Raw genomic sequence first — 21311 nt, forward strand, 5'->3', positions numbered from 1 at the left:
AGGTGTCAATGGTGCAATGAGCTAACAGCTACTGGGAGTTTAACTGGTGGAGCTGGGAGGCTGTGGGACTGAAGGGCTGATGTATACGCCTCATTGTCAATTGAGTGTTGTCTGGTGGGTACTTGAAAATGCATTAACCTACAAACCAAGAGGGGGGGGGCGGCCAAAGAAGGTCCGTGTAAAACCAGTGAACCCATTAAAAAGGCCTGATCAGAGCGCTGCGTTTATGAGCGTCTCCACTTCATCCTAATGTAGCTTTTAGACCATGCTAATAGATCACAGGCCGTTGTGATCAGACAAGGTAATAGACCTTTGTCACAGCTAGCTGAGTGCAGCCCCTGGGCCCACGCACACACACACACACACAGGCCTGGACACACACTCATGCACACCCTGGAACAATGACCCTAATTAATAACGATTTGTCCTCTCCAAAACACGCTCACAAAATGTGCAAATGGAACAATAAACATAGCTCTTAAACGAAGCTTTTACAAGTGAGCTGAAACAATCCCGGCTAATCATTAGCAAACATCGCCTCGATTTGTCATTATTACTCCGTGATGCGTGGAGAGTCCAATAAAGCTCATCAGAGTTCAGGGTGGGAGTCCAACATCCTGAAAGTCCAAAGACAAACTCAGAACTGGGTTTAACTGCTCTTTGTTTAGAGTTTTAACTCATGAAACATAGAATAATCAGAGCATCAAAAACTTTGGAAAACACACCAAACGACCACTGTTAATGCTCTGACCACTACAAGAAGGGAGAGCCTATTATTCCAGTATTTGGCTTTACTTCATTGGTTTCCTGTGGAAGAAATTGTGTAAAATTGAAGCTCATAATTATTCTACAGCAGTGGTTCTCAAACTTTTTTGGCCCAAAAACCCCTCTGTTTTGGATCCATGTACCCCCTTTGTCCGACTGCAACATTTTGCACATAATACTATATATTAAAAAAAACAACTATAGAGCATAATGATGGAATTAACACATTTTGTAAATAAGTGGAATGAAACAGTTTTCATCATTTCCTGTCATCTCCTACCTGGTGTGGGACCAAGGCAGACCTTTGTATTTTCACTTAATGTTCTAATCAAGATCATTTCCCTCATCATTATTATTATGATTATCATTTTTAACAAAAAACAAACATTATAAAACCCCATTATCATTTAATAATTTTCCACTCTCTTTCTCTCTGTCAAGTACCATTGCGCACCACACGTACCCCCATTTGAGAAACACTGTTCTATAGCCCTATACCATCCAAACTTATGCAAACAATCAGAATCAGAATTGCAGACAGCTGTGACATTGTGTATCTGACAGTTGTGTCGTAACTACTAACCATTGTTATGCTACCTAAGGTTTAGGCTGCTGTGGAGGCTTTTATTGTGAAAATATTGGGCTATGTATGTGTTTAAGATGCAACTTTAAATTGATGCGATGACAAACAATATACTTGCACACAATGGAATAATCTAATGTGACATGAAGTCATTTTATACTTTCACTATGTCTTGAGTGACCACTTTAACCATGTGTTCTTTTTGTGCTTAAAACCCATTTTAGATAAACCTGCAGTCCTGACATTTCATGATAATTGCTGCTTTAACACGCTCTTATTTCTGCAGAGCGAAATGACATTAGAACAGTGTTTTTCAACCATGGGGTGGAGACCCCATGTGGGGTCACCTGAAGCTTAAATGGGGTCGCTGTAAATGTGTAGTAATTGTAAAAAAAAAATATTGGTCAAAAATGTGTTGTTGAATTATTTTCGATTATTAATCATTTACAAATTAAAACAACACACAATCCCTAATCAACTGTATTATGTACTTTCAGTTTGTCAAATATAAATCTCAATAACAAAATGTGGTATAAAAATCAGCGTTACTAATACTGGCTACTCTGTATTTGTAATACTGTTAAACAAATCTGATCAAAATGTAATTCTAGAAAAAAGAAGTTTTTAGGATTGCCAGAAATTCCTGATTTCAAAATTGGGGTCACGATCCAAAAAAGGTTGGGAACCACTGCATTAGAAGAACGTTGCACTTTTACAGTATCCATAGAATCAAATGATTCCATCATCATTGACTAATGAACTATTGACACTCATCTCTGAGGACACATTATAATATTTAGATGGTCATAATTGGTGTTGCACTTTAGGTTACCGTCGAATTCTTAAAAATCACTACGAGTTTGTTTCACGTTTGAATGCATCAAAACTCCATTTAGTTTTAAGACTAAAATCTTGACACTTTATTAATGTCTCCAACTAGAAAGTGGCGCCATCTTCACTAGTCTGTGGTTGACAATAAAAAAAAACTGTTCTTCTATCATTTCCTCTTTAGACGATAGCTTTTCTTTTACCCTCAGACAGCAGAGTGTGGGGACGGTGGTTAATAAGGCCATAAAACAAAGTATTGATTAACCTACTATGTAAATGGCAATTAAAGGACACGGAGTGCTGCAGGCGCAGTCGCTCACCGCTGCCCTCTGACACTCATTTGTCAAAATGAGGCAAATCTGTGCGTCCAGTCAATGAATGGGGAAAAGTGATCATGGAGGAGATCAGTCAAAAACAACCGTAGACAAATACAGTGACGCACACGCTCAGCACAAGTAAAAACTAAAGCAATAGCTAAGCTAAAGTTAAACATATCCGTATCATTTCGATAAGTTAGCTGCTATAGCTATAAACTAGTTTGATTAAGCTAACCACAAAACGAATCATTAAGCTAAAGTTAAACATAACTATAATTTATTTGATAAATTTAGCGGCAGCTACTGTATATATATAACCTACAGTTGATATGAAGTCTTTTAATCAGTAAGCTAATTGCTAAGCTAAACACCAAGCTAATGGCTGAGCTAAAGTTCAAACATAACTATCATTTATATTATGTGATAAATTTGCCACTATATAAATAAAGGTTGATTGAATAGCTAATTGCTAAACTAAGCTAAGTTACAGCTAAGTGCCATGCAATGACATATTTGGCGCTATTGTAGATAAATGTGGAATTGAATTGCTAAGCTAACTGCTTTAAGCTAACACATGAAGTGGTTGCAGATATGAAGTTAATTCACAGTCTCAGACAAAGACAGAACATTTATGAGGTGGAACGTACGGAAGCCCTACAGGGCCATGATTTCATCCATTTTAGAAAGTGTACATTTTTTGTACGGTTGCCGTACGGACAACCCCCGGTGCTATTGGTACGGTTACTGAAGTACACGTACGTAGCGTCTTAGGGTTAGGTTATAACTCAATATCGCAACAATTTTTAGGGTTAGGGTTAGGTTTAGTCTTAGTCACGTGACCTAAACTGGCCAAATAGGGGCGCTGCGTACAGAATGTGTGATACTTGATACGGCAACCGTACGGATAGCCACTCCCCACATTTTATTTCCTCAGTTTTTCCGTGATAACAACTTAATTTTCTCAAGATCTCGAGATAACGAGACTTTGTTTTCCCGTTGTTATGGCAATTTTTATATTCATCATCATATCGTCAAATGTATGTTCATGTGTACAATTTGTCATGTTTTAATACATGATGACTCCATTACTCTTTGCACTTTTGAACAGCTGAATCATGTTAGATTAAACAGTACAGATCGTATTGTACTCAGTGCAACACAGAGTCTCTGCTGAAGGCCAAAACTCAAACTCACATGCAGATATACACGAACGCACACACTATCAAAGATAGATAAGAGTGGCGCCCAATCTTCCTCATAATATACACGTCTTCATCATCCTCAAATGTTTCCACTGTTGGGCATCTGACTCCCTCCTTCTCCTCACCTCAGGGTGGAACTTCTTATGTTATCTGTATAAAAGCTTAAGCTGTGAAACTGTTAGTTAGAGCGGGTCTTGCCTTTTTGCTCTGCCACGAGCCTTTTGCCTTTCATTCTTTCAGGATGGAAGCTTCCTTTTTACTCCTTTTTATTTTATTTTATAATAAATCTTTTTTATAAAATCATCAATGCCTCGCCTGGACTCCATCATTCAACCAGAGCAATAAATCATGTCTCCAAATGAGGTCAACCGCAAATTTGCCGTGACACCGTGTTACGAGTTAATTTAATATGTTTTCTCGAGATAACGGGATAATTTATACAACAGTGTCGTATAATAAATCATTACATCATGTCAGAGGAGCAGGAGCATATAGATCACAGCATCAGGTATCTTTTCAATCAAGGCCTGACAATGAAATTGCATGAGGCCTTATTATTACAGATAATATACACATTAGTGTGCGTACTGTAAAAATATGGTCAGCAAGGCTTCAGTTTTATCGGCACTGCGGTAACGCCATCTGAACTTCAGGAAAGCTTGGTTGCGCTATCCTGGCTTCAAAATATAGTGACGCTTTTATACCAAATTCAACGGTAAAGAGACGCAATGACTCGTGGGGGCCGCGGTGTGTTCAAGGACAGCTCGTAAAATACTTTTGAAATATGTAAATAGCAGACCATCATATTTTTGCGTTTGCATTTTGTTTTCAATTCAAATTTTGCTGTTATAAAGAAGATTTTTTTTTTAAGTGTCTGGTTTCTTTATTTAAAGATGTTAACACAATTCATACAGACATATGAGAAGCAAAATAAACACTTATATTTAGACATAAACAAAACAATCAATCATCAATTGTTTTGATTTAATTGTTTGATTGCAAAAACAAAATAATTGTGTCACTTATTTGTTATGCAAAAAGTTTTTAAACAGATAATTTTGTTGGGAACATTTTTAATAGGTTAATTAGTATTTTTTTGTATTGTATATATTCTTTGATTGTACATTTCTATTTCAATCATTATTAGAATCCTTATTTGTAATATGCTTGCTGTGTCCTTATGCTACTGATTGGTGGGAGTCAAAGAGGTTTTTTTTAATTTGTTTCGTACAATAAGAAGAAAGTAACCTTATGTCTGTCACATATGACTAGGATCATATTCCGTCAAATTAGAAAGTTGTAGAGAATGTCACAGCTACAGACCCACAGAATAACCTCCCAGGCCAACTATCAATGCATGATTTGCATAGAGTAGAGGTGTACTGCCACCTAGTGACCCTATATATGGAATAAGCCCCAAATAAAGGGTAAAACATAAATATTGGTATTTATTTTGCAAATAAATGCAAGTCTGAATGGAAAGTTTACAAAGAGTCACTGTATAATTGATTATTAAGCCAGGAAAGCATGTAGAGAACATGAAAACTCCATACAGAGCAGTTGTGGTGTAATCAGTGTGACCTAACGCCATGGCCGATGCAGAGACACAGTTATCTGATGAAGCTGAAGGAGCATCTCTGTGAATCATCGCTCCTCTCCCCAACATCTGACCCACTCAGATTGATAGTTCATTTCACAAATCAATATTTACAATTTCCTTTCCTTCAAAGTTCATTGTGGGAGAGGAGCTCCACATTATCCACCTCCCAAATAAGCTGATCATATCTCCGCTGGCTCTGGAATGAGTTTCATCCCCAAAATGTGGGCTGGTTGTCCCCCTCCCTGCCTCAGCTCGCCCTCTATACACCCAATCAATGTCTGCGTTTGAGCGTTTTAATCTGCCTCTGATGACAGTAAATCTTTATCCAGGCTGACATCGTTTCCCATCAGAACAAAGAGCCGCAGTGGCGATACAGGCCTGTGATGTGGCTGGACATCAGAGGAGGAGATGGACACAGGAGTCCTGGACAGGTGGGAGGAGATCAAACCTCTAAAAACTAACAAACTTCTGTACCAGTATTTTACATCAGCTCCTTGTCCAGAAAAACGTCTTTAAGGTGTGCAGCCAATCACGGCTTAGTTTAAACCCAACAATGAGAAAAAGGAGGAGAAAACCTGAACAAAAACACAAACATTCAACTTCGAAATCATGACAGTGTTCACTGGACAGGATTTAGACGCTAATAATCTGATTTACTAAAAGTTAGCACGTGCGCTAATGCTACAGCAGCATAAACACATGTTGCAGTTGATCTACTACGGCACATTCAGATTCAGATTCATAATACTTTATTCATCCCCAAAGGAAAATTCGGTTTCAGTTACATCCTGTCCAAGAAACATGAAAAGACATTCACGTATAACATGGGAGTACAGGAGCGGGAGTCCTGTGGGTCGCAAGCCATCAAGACAGCGCCCCGCATCTTAGATGAAAAGTGGCAAAACATAAATTAAAACGAGGGGAAAGGCAGGTCCAAAACTGTGCTCCTTTAAGGAAAAAAACTCCTCGGCACACATAGAAGTGCAAGCAACAGAAAGGTCAAATAGGGAGCAGAGAGAAACGCGTCCGCCTTCGTTGCGAGCAAGAATAGAATGTGTCAAACTCAAGCCCCGGGGGCCAAATCCGACCCTTTAGATCATCCAATTCGTCCCGCAGGAGAAAGTAAAACATGATCAATGTGTAACTTACCAACTATTTCAGTTATAGATATCTCCAAATTAATACACAAATCCAAAGAAACTCTACAATATTAAGAGGGCTCACATTTTCCCCATGCTTATATCACATGATGTCATTTTTAAATCTCAAATTGTTAAAAGAAACCTAAATTTTTCCAAAACCCTGCAATTTTCCCCATACAACTTTCAAATTGGCAGGTGCTCCAAAAAGCAAAGAACATCATTGGCCATCCACATCATGTTCTTAAGGAAAGGTTTGCCTTGATGCCCTCTGGGAGGTGCTATCTTGCTCCTAGCATGATAACAAATAGGCGCCATCAAGCTTTTAAATACTAATAAGAGGGCCCAGTGAGATGTGTCCTTCATGTTTTTTTTAGGGATGAATCTATTTTTATTTATTTATTGCCACTATTGCACTTTATCACAATGTCGTAACTGCTGTGGCTGCTTCATGGCTGTTCTGTTTTTCTCCTGAACAGTGACAACAGTGTTCCTGACCCAACCCAATACTGCAAACTGAAATGCCCCTCGGTGATGAATAAAGTATTCGGAATCTGAAATTGGCCACAAAAATCTAATATATTGAAAGTGAAGGTCCTGTTGGGAATGAAATCTGTAACTTATTGCTTTGATATTATCAGTGCCATACATATTGTATCATTTATTTATATGTGGAAGTGCAAACTACAGCACAATGAAGAGTAAACGACTAATTTTCCCACCTAAAATCTGCAGCTTAAAGATAAACTGCTCCATATTTGGCCCCTGAACTGAGTTTGACACCCCTGTTAAGGAACTAATTGTGAAACGCAAAAATATAAATTAAAGAATACCAGCATTTCATTTTGGGTGTTTTACAGGCAGGCGTTAACTGTCACAGCTTTACCCACAGATGGCTGCAGTTATTGTTGGAGAACGAGAGAGAACTCAGAACCAAAGGCCAAGAAGCTTTACTTGAATGAACTAATCTAACATATTTGTTACATCTAGATTAAATAACATTCTTATACGTGGCTTGTTCCAGGTGACCGCAAGAGGTCAAGTGTTTTATTTTGAAAGCATTGTCTTGTAAAACAAAACTATAAGTTGCTTTTCAAATAAGCTTCACTGTTTTTGCATGAAAAAGATAAAACAACCTGGTCAAACTAAAACACTGTGGCTGTCAAACAGAATGTCCAGAAGCTTTGCAAAGCGAATAGTAAAAAAAAAAAAAAAAAAAAAAACATTACAAATCTAAAAATATAACAAAGTAAAAAGACCTTGAAACCTGTGGGATTCACAATCCTCTCTGTATTAATAACAAACACACACACACACACACACACACACACACACACACACACACACACACACACACACACACACACATACACACAACAGTGTATGTGTATATTTACACAATCACAACCACAGTGAGCATACATTATTATAATAGGTACTCTCATAAATCAGAATCATTTATCTTTAAATTGACATAATTTGCCCAACAAACGTATTCTAAGCATCGTTATTTGACTAGATTTTATATTAACTTTGTGTAAATCAAGCTAAAAACAGCACAGTCTTCACCTGGAATGTTTCATTGGAAAATAATAAGTTTAATTTAAAGAAAAACACGTCATGTGAAATTTTTCTTTCCTAATTTCTTTCTTTTTTTCTCTGTTTGTTTCTTTTTTTGTTTCATTCTTTTTCTATTTTATTCTTCCTTTCCTTATTTATATGTCTTTCTTTCTCTTTTCTTTTCTTAGTTTTCTTTTTCTTTCTTTCTTTCCTTATTTATTATTTCTTTCTTTCTTTAATATTTCTTTCCTTATTTGTTTGTCTGTTTTTCCTTATTTCTTTGTCTTTCTTCATTTTCTTCATTTTTTCTTTGTTTCTTTCATTCTTTTTTCCCTATGTCCACATACTGTATGTCATCAAAGGTTAACACTGACTACAATCATATTGTGGCCTCTCTGCATGTTTCATTGTTGCAGAAAATAAAAAAAACAAGTTCATTATGTTTGCTTTAAAAAAAAAAGAGTAAGAAAAAAAAAAAACAAGAAACAAAAACAATTTTTTAAAAATGCGCTAACGTTCACCTTTTGAACCACACTGCCCCCTTTAGTGACTGGTTGTATTACTCTGTTTGGTCCACATCCAAAGGCTTCTTAAGAAATACGGATGTAATGGATAGAATTGGGAGTAATTGTCTCTTTACAGTTAGTCATATGCTAATGGCTGCTTCCTTCTGAGCGTAACAGCGTGAAACACAAATAAAGGTGTTCTCCTTTACATAAGGAGTGCTGAGGTGTGCGCACAGCGACGTTAAAGTTTTATGAACGCTCCTGGTGAGCCTCACAGTCACAACGTATCAACCGCTGAACACGGCACCGCGTGTCAGATAAAGTGCAGCTGTAACTGGAGGAGACACTTTAATGGCAGCGTTTACAGCCATTTTGGGGTCGGCTGCGGCTCACCACGGATTTTGAAAATTAAAACAGCGGCGGAGTCGGAACAGCTTGACCCGCTGTGACCCGGTGGTGACCCGCATGATGCACAAATTAAATTTCAGACCCACAAAAGCTGTTTTCCTCTGCTTTCACATCCTCTCTGGCTGCCTTTAAACATTCCTCTCACACACTTTCTCACCCGAGGTGAAAGTAATGGATTACGAGTACTCACGTTACTGTAATGAAGTTGCTTTTATGGGTACTTGTATTTCTTTGAGTATATTTCTAAAACTCAAGCAAGTTTTAAAGAAGTAAAGTAATTCATTATTTTACTTCTTCGTTGTGCCATTTCTGATCAAAGCCAGTTTATAAATGTAGAGGCAGGTCGCCCCGGACCCACAAACCAAGGCAACCAGGAGACGAGACAAGCACCAAGCCCCACCCATAGGGAAGGGGTACCCCCACGCCCCACCAGGCCGGCACCGCCCGGAGAGACCCCGCAAAGAGAGACCCCCGCAACTCCCCTCCACGCCCCAAAGAGACCCACCGCCCCGCCACGCCCGACCGCACCCTCCTGATGTATTTGTACTCCACACGGCGGCCCAGCCATCAACAGAGGGGCCGGGCCCCCACCCGACAGGCCCATATGTGTGAAGCTACCCACCACCCTGTTATGGTGCCTCTCCATTCCCAAATGTAGCTATTTTTTTTTTTTCTTATTTTGAATTAAATTCATTGGTGTGATTTTATTTAAAAAAAAGAATTGTAAATGTTTTGATGAAACTTTTATTTTATACTAATGCCTTTGTGGAAAATAAATTAAGTTCAAATTGTGCAATATTTGTTCTCTTCTTTTTTTAAGTTTATACTTGATAAGTTTATTATGTTGACCAAAAATAAATGTGGGGAGTGAAAGTAACTAGTAACTTTTATTTTTAGTGCTGTTAAATTTAGCTACTTTTTACTTGTACTTGAGTATTTTATGTATGACTTACTTGTACTTGTACGTGAGTATAAATTCAGTCAAGGAACAGTACTTAGTACAGACATACCAGTACTTTTTACATTTCTGGTTGCTACGGCAACAGCTGCGTCCTTTGTTGTGAACAGGTTTGGCTTTGAAGTGGAATCTGCATAAATCCTCAGTAGAAATTAACGGGGTGGAGAAACAGAATGCAAATCTCCTGAGTTTCCCAAAACGTTTTGATACACTAATTAACATTTGACAAAAACAAATGAATAAGAAAATGAATAATACACACAAAAAATGAAGAAGACAAATTCCACAGGGAGTTTTCTTGCTCCCTAGGGGAATATTTAGCATGTCACGCTAGGTAATTTAGTTCAAAAACAAACATGGGGGTGAAAGTAACTAGTAACTTTTCTTTTGAGTACTGTTTAATTCAGCTAATTTGAGTGTTTTATTTATGAATTACTTGTACTTGAGTACAATTTTGATCAAGTAACAGTAATTCTACTTGAGTAGGATATATCAGTACTCTTTTACACACGCGCGCACGCGCGCGCGCACACACACACACACACACACACACACACACACACACACACACACACACACACACACACACACACACACACACACACACACACACACACACACACACACACACAATCATTTCTTTTGAATACTTTGTTGTTCTTCAGCAACAAAAACACAGGCAATGCACAGGCAAACATAGAGTCCGGTAGCCCGGCCTAAAAATCCAGAAAAGCATGATTATAGCTTGCTTAAATTTAAGTTTGTTCTTTGTAAACAATGCAATGGTAATATTCATTATTCATATTGCACATTATTAACTCTCAGTGTTGAAAATAATAAACACCATTTTGTTGGTTAAGCTGATTTATTATTTTCATGAATTCAGTCATATAACAAAATGATTTGCTCAGAAAGTCACTTTTCAGAGGCTAAAACTCCAAAAACAGGCAAGCTGGAGAAAATAAACCTTAAATAATATGTTTTTGGGGTTCTTAAAACAAATGGAGATGGGTGAAAAATTGCATAATATGTCCCCTTTAAATTGAAAAAACGTTGCTTCCTCTGTCAAATATTGTTGTTTTCGGTTTTGGCCAACAATTTTAATTCCGTTGCATCCCTAGTTCTTACTGCAGCCAGGAATGGCACCGTAGTTCTTCAAATCCCAGTCGCTGCTCTTTGACGAAGGTCAGACACTGATTCATGAAGTCGATACATTCTTGAGACAGAAAACTGTAGCCTTTGTGGATGTGATGTTGACGTTCAAAGAGGTTTTTCAGCAGGGCCCCCATCTGCCACACTGTGGTAAACTCTGCTTCTAACACTTGTGCCGGTGTGCAGGGTAATGTACCACAATATTCACTGCAGGGCGGAATCTTGACAAAGTCACCACAGCCGAAGTCAATGATCCGGATTGGGAGAGATTCTTCTTCCAGGGAAACCAAGACGTTCGTGTCCTTGATGTCCTGATGGAAGACCCCATTGTAGTGCATCAGCTGGGCTGCATCCAGGAGCTGTTTCATGATGCTCTTTGCCTCGTGCTCCGGGACATGTCCCTCCTGCTTCTCAATGTACTCAGTGATGTCCATTGATTTCTTAGGCCGCTCCATCACGATCAGAACTTCCTTCTCTAGATCGTACACATCGAGCAGGCCGATGACGCCACGGTTTACTTTACTACCTTTGAAGAGTTGGCCGGCCGCCTGGGCCATGAGGATCGCTTCGGACACGCATATGTAGATGCTGTTCTGGTAATTCACAAACATGTAGGACACTTCTTCTTTCGGGATGTGCTTTACTGCCACCTGTGTTAAGTCTGAGCGTCGTATTCCTGCATAGACGATTCCATAAATTCCTTTTCCGAGCACATTGCATTCCTCATATTTGGCATTGAACTCATTTATGGAAGTTTTGGAGATGATGATGTTTTTGTCTAACACTGGATTGAGTGAAGTATGATTGAACAAATATCCATCGAAGTAGTGTGGTGCTGGTGGGACAAGTTCAGGTGAAGCCTTGGATTGGTTGGAAGATGTGAAAAGGAATCTGTCCTCGTCCTGTAAGGGGATTGGAGGGTTGCTGGAGCTCTTCTTGGACCCAAAGCTTTGGGACTCCACTGCTTTGACTTTAGGAGAGGAGCTTTTGGCTTTGACGTTTGGCATATGTTTCCTCTTCTCATGGTCACCACTGTCCAAGCAGCATCTCTTCTCAGGACGTTCCTCCTCCACTTCTTCCTCAGCCTTCCGTTTTTTGCTGTTCAGTGTTGCAACTTCATCTTCAACCTTTGTTTTTTTGCTGCACGGCATTTTAACCACATCTTCTTCATTCTTTCGTTTTTTGCTGCTGGGGGTTGGAACTTCTCTACTGGCTTTCTCCGTGCCGACCACAGAAATGTGGTTCTTGATGGTCGGTGCCATTGATTTTTTTTTGTTCTTATTTTTGGGCTTCATAGCGATCAGTTCCCTCAAACGTCGTAAAACTTCCGATTTGTGCGCCATCCTTTGCAACAATTAGTAAACTAGAATCAAAAGAAGCTAATGTGTAAACCTTTGATGAGATGAAAGGTGAATGTATGACGGCATAGGAGATGAAAGTGAAATAGAATGTTGTGGTTTGCAGCAGCGTTGCTATGTCAACGGAACTCATGTTCTATGCTCTGCTTGTGCATCACAGTCTTTATGATGTACATTTTTATGCATAAAAATATACATTGTGTTAAATTGTATTAAACCAGAAACTTAATAAATATACCATTGAAAGTACAAAGTCATTGTTAACTCCCAAATTGGGGAAATATTATTTTTTCCTGATATAACCGCTGTCCCAAGGCCTGAAAAATACAGTTTATTAAATTTTGTACTCAATAAATGCAAGTGTTTTAACAACACAAATAATATTAGCCCTCATATTGGATTTGTTTACTGTTAGCTAATGGCAGAGACCCACCGCCCCGCCACGCCCGACCGCACCCTCCTGATGTATTTGTACTCCACACGGCGGCCCAGCCATCAACAGAGGGGCCGGGCCCCCACCCGACAGGCCCATATGTGTGAAGCTACCCACCACCCTGTTATGGTGCCTCTCCATTCCCAAATGTAGCTATTTTTTTTTTTCTTTTTTTGAATTAAATTCATTGGTGTGATTTTATTTTAAAAAAAGAATTGTAAATGTTTTGATGAACCTTTTATTTTATACTAATGCCTTTGTGGAAAATAAATTAAGTTCTAATTGTGCAATATTTGTTCTCTTCTTTTTTTAAGTTTATACTTGATAAGTTTATTATGTTGACCAAAAATAAATGTGGGGAGTGAAAGTAACTAGTAACTTTTATTTTTAGTGCTATTAAATTAAGCTACTTTTTACTTGTACTTGAGTATTTTATGTATGACTTACTTGTACTTGTACGTGAGTATAATTTCAGTCAAGTAACAGTACTTAGTACAGACATACCAGTACTTTTTGCATTTCTGGTTGCTACGGCAACAGCTGCGTCCTTTGATGTGAACAGGTTTGGCTTTGAAGTGGAATCTGCATAAATCCTCAATAGAAATTAATGGGGTGGAGAAACAGAATGCAAATCTCCTGAGTTTCCCAAAACGTTTTGATACACTAATTAACATTTGACAAAAACAAATGAATAAGAAAATGAATAATACACACAAAAAATGAAGACGACAAATTCCACAGGGAGTTTTCTTGCTCCCTAGGGGAATATTTAGCATGTCACGCTAGGTAATTTAGTTCAAAAACAAACATGGGGGTGAAAGTAACTAGTAACTTTTCTTTTGAGTACTGTTTAATTCAGCTAATTTGAGTATTTTATTTATGAATTACTTGTACTTGAGTACAATTTTGATCAAGTAACAGTAATTCTACTTGAGTGGGATATATCAGTACTCTTTTACACACACACACACACACACACACACACACACACACACACACACACACGCACGCACACACACACACACACACACACACACACACACACACACACACACACACACACACACACACACACACACACACACACACACACACACACACACACACACACACACACACACACACACACACGCAATCATTTCTTTTGAATACTTTGTTGTTCTTCAGCAACAAAAACACAGGCAATGCACAGGCAAACATAGAGTCCGGTAGCCAGGCCTAAAAATCCAGAAAAGCATGATTATAGCTTGCTTAAATTTAAGTTTGTTCTTTGTAAACAATGCAATGGTAATATTCATTATTCGTATTGCACATTATTAACTCTCAGTGTTGAAAATAATAAACACCATTTTGTTGGTTAAGCTGATTTATTATTTTCATGAATTCAGTCATATAACAAAATGATTTGCTCAGAAAGTCACTTTTCAGAGGCTAAAACTCCAAAAACAGGCAAGCTGGAGAAAATAAACCTTAAATAATATGTTTTTGGGGTTCTTAAAACAAATGGAGATGGGTGAAAAATTGCATAATATGTCCCCTTTAAATTGAAAAAACGTTGCTTCCTCTGTCAAATTTTGTTGTTTTCGGTTTTGGCCAACAATTTTAATTCCGTTGCATCCCTAGTTCTTACTGCAGCCAGGAATGGCACCGTAGTTCTTCAAATCCCAGTCGCTGCTCTTTGACGAAGGTCAGACACTGATTCATGAAGTCGATACATTCTTGAGACAGAAAACTGTAGCCTTTGTGGATGAGATGTTGACGTTCAAAGAGGTTTTTCAGCAGGGCCCCCATCTGCCACACTGTGGTAAGCTCTGCTTCTAACACTCGTGCCGGTGTGCAAAGTAATGTACCACTATATTCACTGCAGGGCGGAATCTTGACAAAGTCACCACAGCCGAAGTCAATGATCCGGATTGGGAGACATTCTTCTTCCAGGGAAACCAAGACGTTCGTGTCCTTGATGTCCTGATGGAAGATCCCATTGTAGTGCATCAGCTGGGCTGCATCCAGGAGCTGTTTCATGATGCTCTTTGCCTCGTGCTCCGGGACATGTCCCTCCTGCTTCTTAATGTACTCAGTGATGTCCATTGATTTCTTAGGCCGCTCCATCACGATCAGAACTTCCTTCTCTAGATCGTACACATCGAGCAGGCCGATGATGCCACGATTTTCTTTACTACCTTTGAAGAGTTGGCCGGCCGCCTGGGCCATGAGGATCGCTTCGGACACGCATATGTAGATGCTGTTCTGGTAATTCACAAACATGTAGGACACTTCTTCTTTAGGGATGTGCTTTACTGCCACCTGTGTTAAGTCTGAGCGTCGTATTCCTGCATAGACGATTCCATAACTTCCTTCTCCGAGCACATTGCATTGCTCATATTTGGCATTGAACTCATTTATGGAAGTTTTGGAGATGATGATGTTTTTGTCTAACACTGGATTGAGTAAAGTATGATTGAACAAACATCCATTGACGTAGTGTGGTGCTGGTGGGACAGGTTCAGGTGAAGCCTTGGATTGGTTGGAAGATGTGAAAAGGAGTCTGTCCTCGTCCTGTAAGGGGATTGGAGGGTTGCTGGAGCTCTTCTTGGACCCAAAGCTTTGGGACTCCACTGCTTTGACTTTCGGAGAGGAGCTTTTGGCTTTGACGTTTGGCATATGTTTCCTCTTCTCATGGTCACCACTGTCCAAGCAGCATCTCTTCTCAGGACGTTCCTCCTCCACTTCTTCCTCAGCCTTCCGTTTTTTGCTGTTCAGTGTTGCAACTTCATCTTCAACCTTTGTTTTTTTGCTGCACGGCATTTTAACCAGATCTTCTTCATTCTTTCGTTTTTTGCTGCTGGGGGTTGGAACTTCTCTACTGGCTTTCTCCGTGCCGACCACAGAAATGTGGTTCTTGATGGTCGGTGCCATTGATTTTTTTTTGTTCTTATTTTTGGGCTTCATAGCGATCAGTTCCCTCAAACGGCGTAAAACTTCCGATTTGTGCGCCATCCTTTGCAACAATTAGTAAACTAGAATCAAAAGAAGCTAATGTGTAAACCTTTGATGAGATGAAAGGTGAATGTATGATGTCACAGGAGGTGGTTTGCAGCAGCGTTGCTATGTCAACGGAACTCATGTTCTATGCTCTGCTTGTGCATCACAGTCTTTATGATGTACATTTTTATGCATAAAAATACACATTGTGTTAAATTGTATTAAACCAGAAACTTAATAAATATACCATTGAAAGTACAAAGTCATTGTTAACTCCCAAATTGGGTAAATTTTATTTTTTCCTGATATAACCGCTGTCCCAAGGCCTGAAAAATTGTTTGTTAAATTTTGTACTCAATAAATGCAAGTGTTTTAACAACACAAATAATATTAGCCCTCATATTGGATTTGTTTACTGTTAATTAATGGCATAAGCAGAGGGAAGGCAGGGGTTCCCTTTATGTGCGTTAAATGGTAAAATGTGGTGGGAACTTGATATGAAAATATTTTAATAATTGTTAACTACATATGTGTAGAACTGTACATAGAACTGTAACATGGTTTAGTGTTCGGTGCAGTGTTTACATTGGCTCCTACCTCATTTCTTTAATTCTGGGTTTTTGTCATGCTTTTATCCACATTTTTTATTGTTTTGTTTATTAAAATGCACAACACAATGTGTTTACGCTACTTCTGACCTCTCTCGAGTTATAATAGTGGACTCTTGTTTAGCATCTGAACAGCGACAGTCGGTAGTCAGCTGCACTATTTACTAATGAAACGTGACAAACACTGAGCTGCATCACACTGGTGTGTATAACACCGGATAGAAAACAACAGCCCAGTTGTGTGCAAATTGTGCAACAAAGAGTTTGTCGATCACCGGAGCTTTTCTAGCCTCTGCTAACACCTCAATGCTAAACATGTTGCGGCTAGCACGGACACTCGCACACTTGCGGGCTGTGGCTGCGTTCGAATAGTCCATCCTATCTCCTTTCCTATCCACTGTTCTTTAACCACCGGAAGTGTTTAAGTGGAAGCCAATGATAAAAGAGCGTTCAAATGTTCTGAGGAAACGAGGCGCGGCCGTAGGATTATTACGTCACACAGTGGTAGTGCATCTGATCGTCGTCTGATCACCTTTTGCTAACTCCTCTCCTAACATCTTTCATTAACATGACGTCTTCCACGGGGTTTAGGAAAAGTGGATAGGAAAGGAGATAGGAGGGTCTAAAGACCCATGCCAGATGACCTCACAGGTCATGTGATGTACGGCCCTCTGCCATGATGGAAGAACAAGCCACCGCAGGAAACGTTTTAGCGAAGCAGAGAGCCCACAGCGATGGTAAACTTTTGTGTTGTGTTTGGGTGTTCTAACACGGCTGGGACTGGAGGCACAAGTCTTTCTTTGGGAAATTAAACTTAGTTAAACTAGATTAATTAAATTGTTCAATTTGCATTGATCCAAGTATGCAGATCTATTTTTCACACAAATTTATGTCATCAATAAAATATCTCATATTCTGAAAAACCAGCAATGCACTCTCATATTATAGATGAATTATGACCCTGGATTTAACCACAGAGTTTATTATGAATAAAAGCAGCTACAAATCCATCCACAAACTGGTTGTAAGCTTCCAGTCCCATTAAACTTTTCATGTGGTCCATTGTGTATGAGCTAGATATAAAGACGAGGTAGTTCACAATGTCAGGATAAGGATAATAAGAGACAACTTTATTCCATTTGTCAACTGGAACGTTGTAGAGGTCATTCACGCTGATCAGATCCAGTTTCTCCTTGTACCGACTTCTCTCAGCTTCTGGTAGAGCATCAACATAATCCGTGGTCTCCGACATATTGAGGCCAAACGAAGACGACCTTCAACAATCGTTCAGCACATGAGCTGTTGTTCAAGTAAACACACCCAAGCAGGTGCATCCGTATAGGGCCGTCATCTTCCAAGATGGCACTGGGTCAATGATGTCGGTCTCAAGCGTCTATTCGGACGCAGCCACTAAAACCTGGAGACATAGTTCTACTGGAGACAGAGTAAATTCTGCCCCGTACTGCATGCACAGGTTATGATATCACCAAGTTTATGATTGTAGCGGTTGTTAGAGCTACCATCTTTACCAGTGAGAAAATATTTATTCCTGGTTATTGTTTTCTGGAGTTTAACAGGGCTTTATTTACTGGTGATTAGTTCCTACTGCATATTTACAAGTTTCTAAATATTGTGCATAGCTTCTGTTATGAACATATACGCAGGCTACATCTGAATGAGGTAACCTTTTAAATAATAATAAATATTAAATATACATTTCCATGTATTTCCGAGCAGTTGGAACTAATTACGAGTAAATTAAAAGTTTTTTTTAATTAAGATCCCCATTAGCTTCTGACGTCTCAGTCGCTTTTCTCTCACATCAAATTCATTACATGCATTCTATACACACGCGCACACACACACACACAGGGCAGTATTCATTATTCAGCAGATTTATGATCCTAACCACAGCTGAAGTATTCCCTGCTGCTCCATTCAGAGGCTCCACAGGGAATCACTTGGTGGTAATCTATTGTTAAGCAGCTTTTAGATGTGATGGATGGAAACACAGACACAAGCTACGCCTGATCAATTCATACCTAATTAGGACATATTATTTATGACACCTCCAAAGGGCTGAAAGGGAATCCCACAGGAGGGATGGAGAGCTCAGCTGCCTGAGAGGAAAGATCAGGAAACGGGGAATAATCGACGGGAGCAAAAGGCTGGGAGATGGATTTCCAATGGCTGGTTTTTTTTTTACTATTAATATTTATTACTAATAACACAAAATGAAATATTATATACTGTATAACATAATATAAAAACAGTATAAGACAAGACAAATAAGGAGAACGACTAAATAATTATAGGAAGATAGAGAAAAACAAGAGAAAAATCATATTAAAAAATAAAAACCCTGGGGGAAATGTACAGAATTTCAATCAAAAAACATCAAAATATTCGGGAAAATAATTGAAAAAAATTATACAAAAAAAAAAAACTAGAAGTAAAGAATAACAAGAGAAAACTAATTTAAAAAAATAGAGATCTAAAGATAATAAGATAAGGGCTGAGAAAGTTTGAAAAATGACAGATGAGGGAAATAATATGTGAAACAGAAACAATATCAGGATAGAATGAACATTTGATAAGTGACAGAAAAATAGTAGGAAATTACAGGAAAAAAGGGAAAGTGAATATGTGGTAAAAGACTAAATATATACAGTAAATACGTAAATAAAAGACAAAAAGACAAAAACAGACAATGGAAGAAAGGACAGAAAGTTTTCAACGATATCAAAGTGTGAACAACCTGACATCTACTGGCCATTAGATGTTATTACAGCTTTAAATGTTTCCAAACTTAACTATGAACATAAAAATTAAAAACCCTATATGAGAAAATCATAAGTAATTTTGATATTTCAGTCTAAAAAAAAGTCCAAATCATTTTTCCACTGATACAGAAGTAAAATGTGCTTATATTTCATATTTACCTTTAAGCCAAAACCACACCCTTGGCCTGATTTTGTCAACATACATGCAAAAAATGAGAATAACACACTATAAAAACTATAAAAATACGTAAAATTACTCCCAAAACTACGACAAAAATAAAACATACAAAACAATAATCAAAACACACAAAATATACTTTAAAACCATGTAAAAATTACTTCAAGGCATCATTTCCATGGTCATCATAACAGACCTGAACATAAACCTACAGCCTCAGAGGGACTCAAACGTTTTAATAAATAATCCAATAATCAATGCAGATGCTACACATTCATTTAAACAAAAAAACAAGACAAAGAACTGTCTTTTTGGACTTGATGTGTTTTATTTATGGTGTGTACACACCACCATAGGATTTAGGAGTTTAAAACACTGACTTCGATCATACAAACTATATATCATATCACAGACTACATCAGCTTTAATGAACACTTATAAAAGCAATAAAAGAAAGAAAAGCAGGAAGAGGCTGTGTGTGTGTGTGTGTGTGTGTGTGTATGTGTGAGAGAGAGAGATTCTGGAAACCCTAATCAGGATAAGCATGTATAAATATGGATGGATACTTATTATAATACATTGTTGATCAGCGATTCTCAACTGGTGGGTCGGGACTCCAAAGTGGTACTGGGTGGGTCACGAACAGCTGATCAAAACTAAAATACCTAATGACTCATGTTGGACTTGTCGTTTATTTTGAAAGAAACGTGTGCACACACACACACAAACTCACAAAGATAAACACATATGACAGATGTAGTTACAGTAGTACTTAGTAGAGTTAAATACTGCAGATAAAGTTTTCAGTATTAAATTCACAATCTTTAAATTTTTACTTTCACTGAAAAATTGTGACAAATGTCTTTAAGTGTTGCAGATCTGGTGTATGGTCACTCAGTGGTAAGTTATATATAATATGATATATATAAGATATTTTTTTTTTAAAAAGTAAGTTGAATTTTCTGCGAAATGTAATGTTGAAACCTCAATATTTCCAACCTTTTTAAGTTACTGCCAGCCTTCCATATTATCTTACCCTCCAATTAAAGTGAAACTGTAAAAATGTCTTATTTAGGAATTGCTGTTCCAGCTGGTGGCCCTTTAGACTATACAGTACCAATGAAGTAGCTCACAATTTCAGAAAGGTTGGCGACCCCTGATTTAGTGCATTTAGTTGTTTTTTTTGTGTTTTCAGAGTGAATTTTTGCATTTGTTTCAGGGAACGCACAGAATTAGACCAAAGGCCCACCAGTGATCAGTTATCTGGTCCTCCTGCCATAAAACAGTTCAGTGCATGGTGTTTCTTACAATGTAACAACATTCCAGCAGCACCAGCTAATGGCCAAGTAACCAAACTGAGTCTTTGCTGAGTGCTGCTGTTCTGGGCTGCCTAGGGACCCCCGGAGAGCCTGGTGCTTAAAGAGAAGCCAATGGCCAGTGTGTTCTTGAGGTAATTTATCGGTTTCGCCAAGTCAATAATATTAGATGTGGTTTGATTTTACAAAAGAAAAATAAAATTTAGAGATATTTGCTAATCTATTAATGTGTCAAAATCCTTCCTACACAAATACATAACCTTAAAAATAAATAAATGTGGTTAAACTATATATAATCACTAAAAAGGAAAAAATCTCCTTTTGCAAAAAAATGTATATAATAAAATAATTCGTTAATTAGAAATTACAATATAATAATTTCTAAATTATTTTTACAGGGGGGAAAAAATGGTGATAACACTTGAAAATGTATACATAAGTCTGACATTATGCTGTTATTATCTGTCATTTGTATGAATAAAATGTCATGAAGGCTGTCACTAAGTGTTGTTTGCTAAATTATGACACCTTTGGAGCTATGTTGGCATTTTTTGGGATGGGGGGAGGGCTCTAGTGGGGTTAAGGTAGCAAATGACACTTAATGACAACCTTCAGGACATCTAATTCATGCTAAT

The sequence above is a fragment of the Gouania willdenowi genome, chromosome 11 (genome assembly GCF_900634775.1).
Source record: "Gouania willdenowi chromosome 11, fGouWil2.1, whole genome shotgun sequence".
NCBI classification, from domain to species: Eukaryota; Metazoa; Chordata; class Actinopteri; order Blenniiformes; family Gobiesocidae; genus Gouania; species Gouania willdenowi.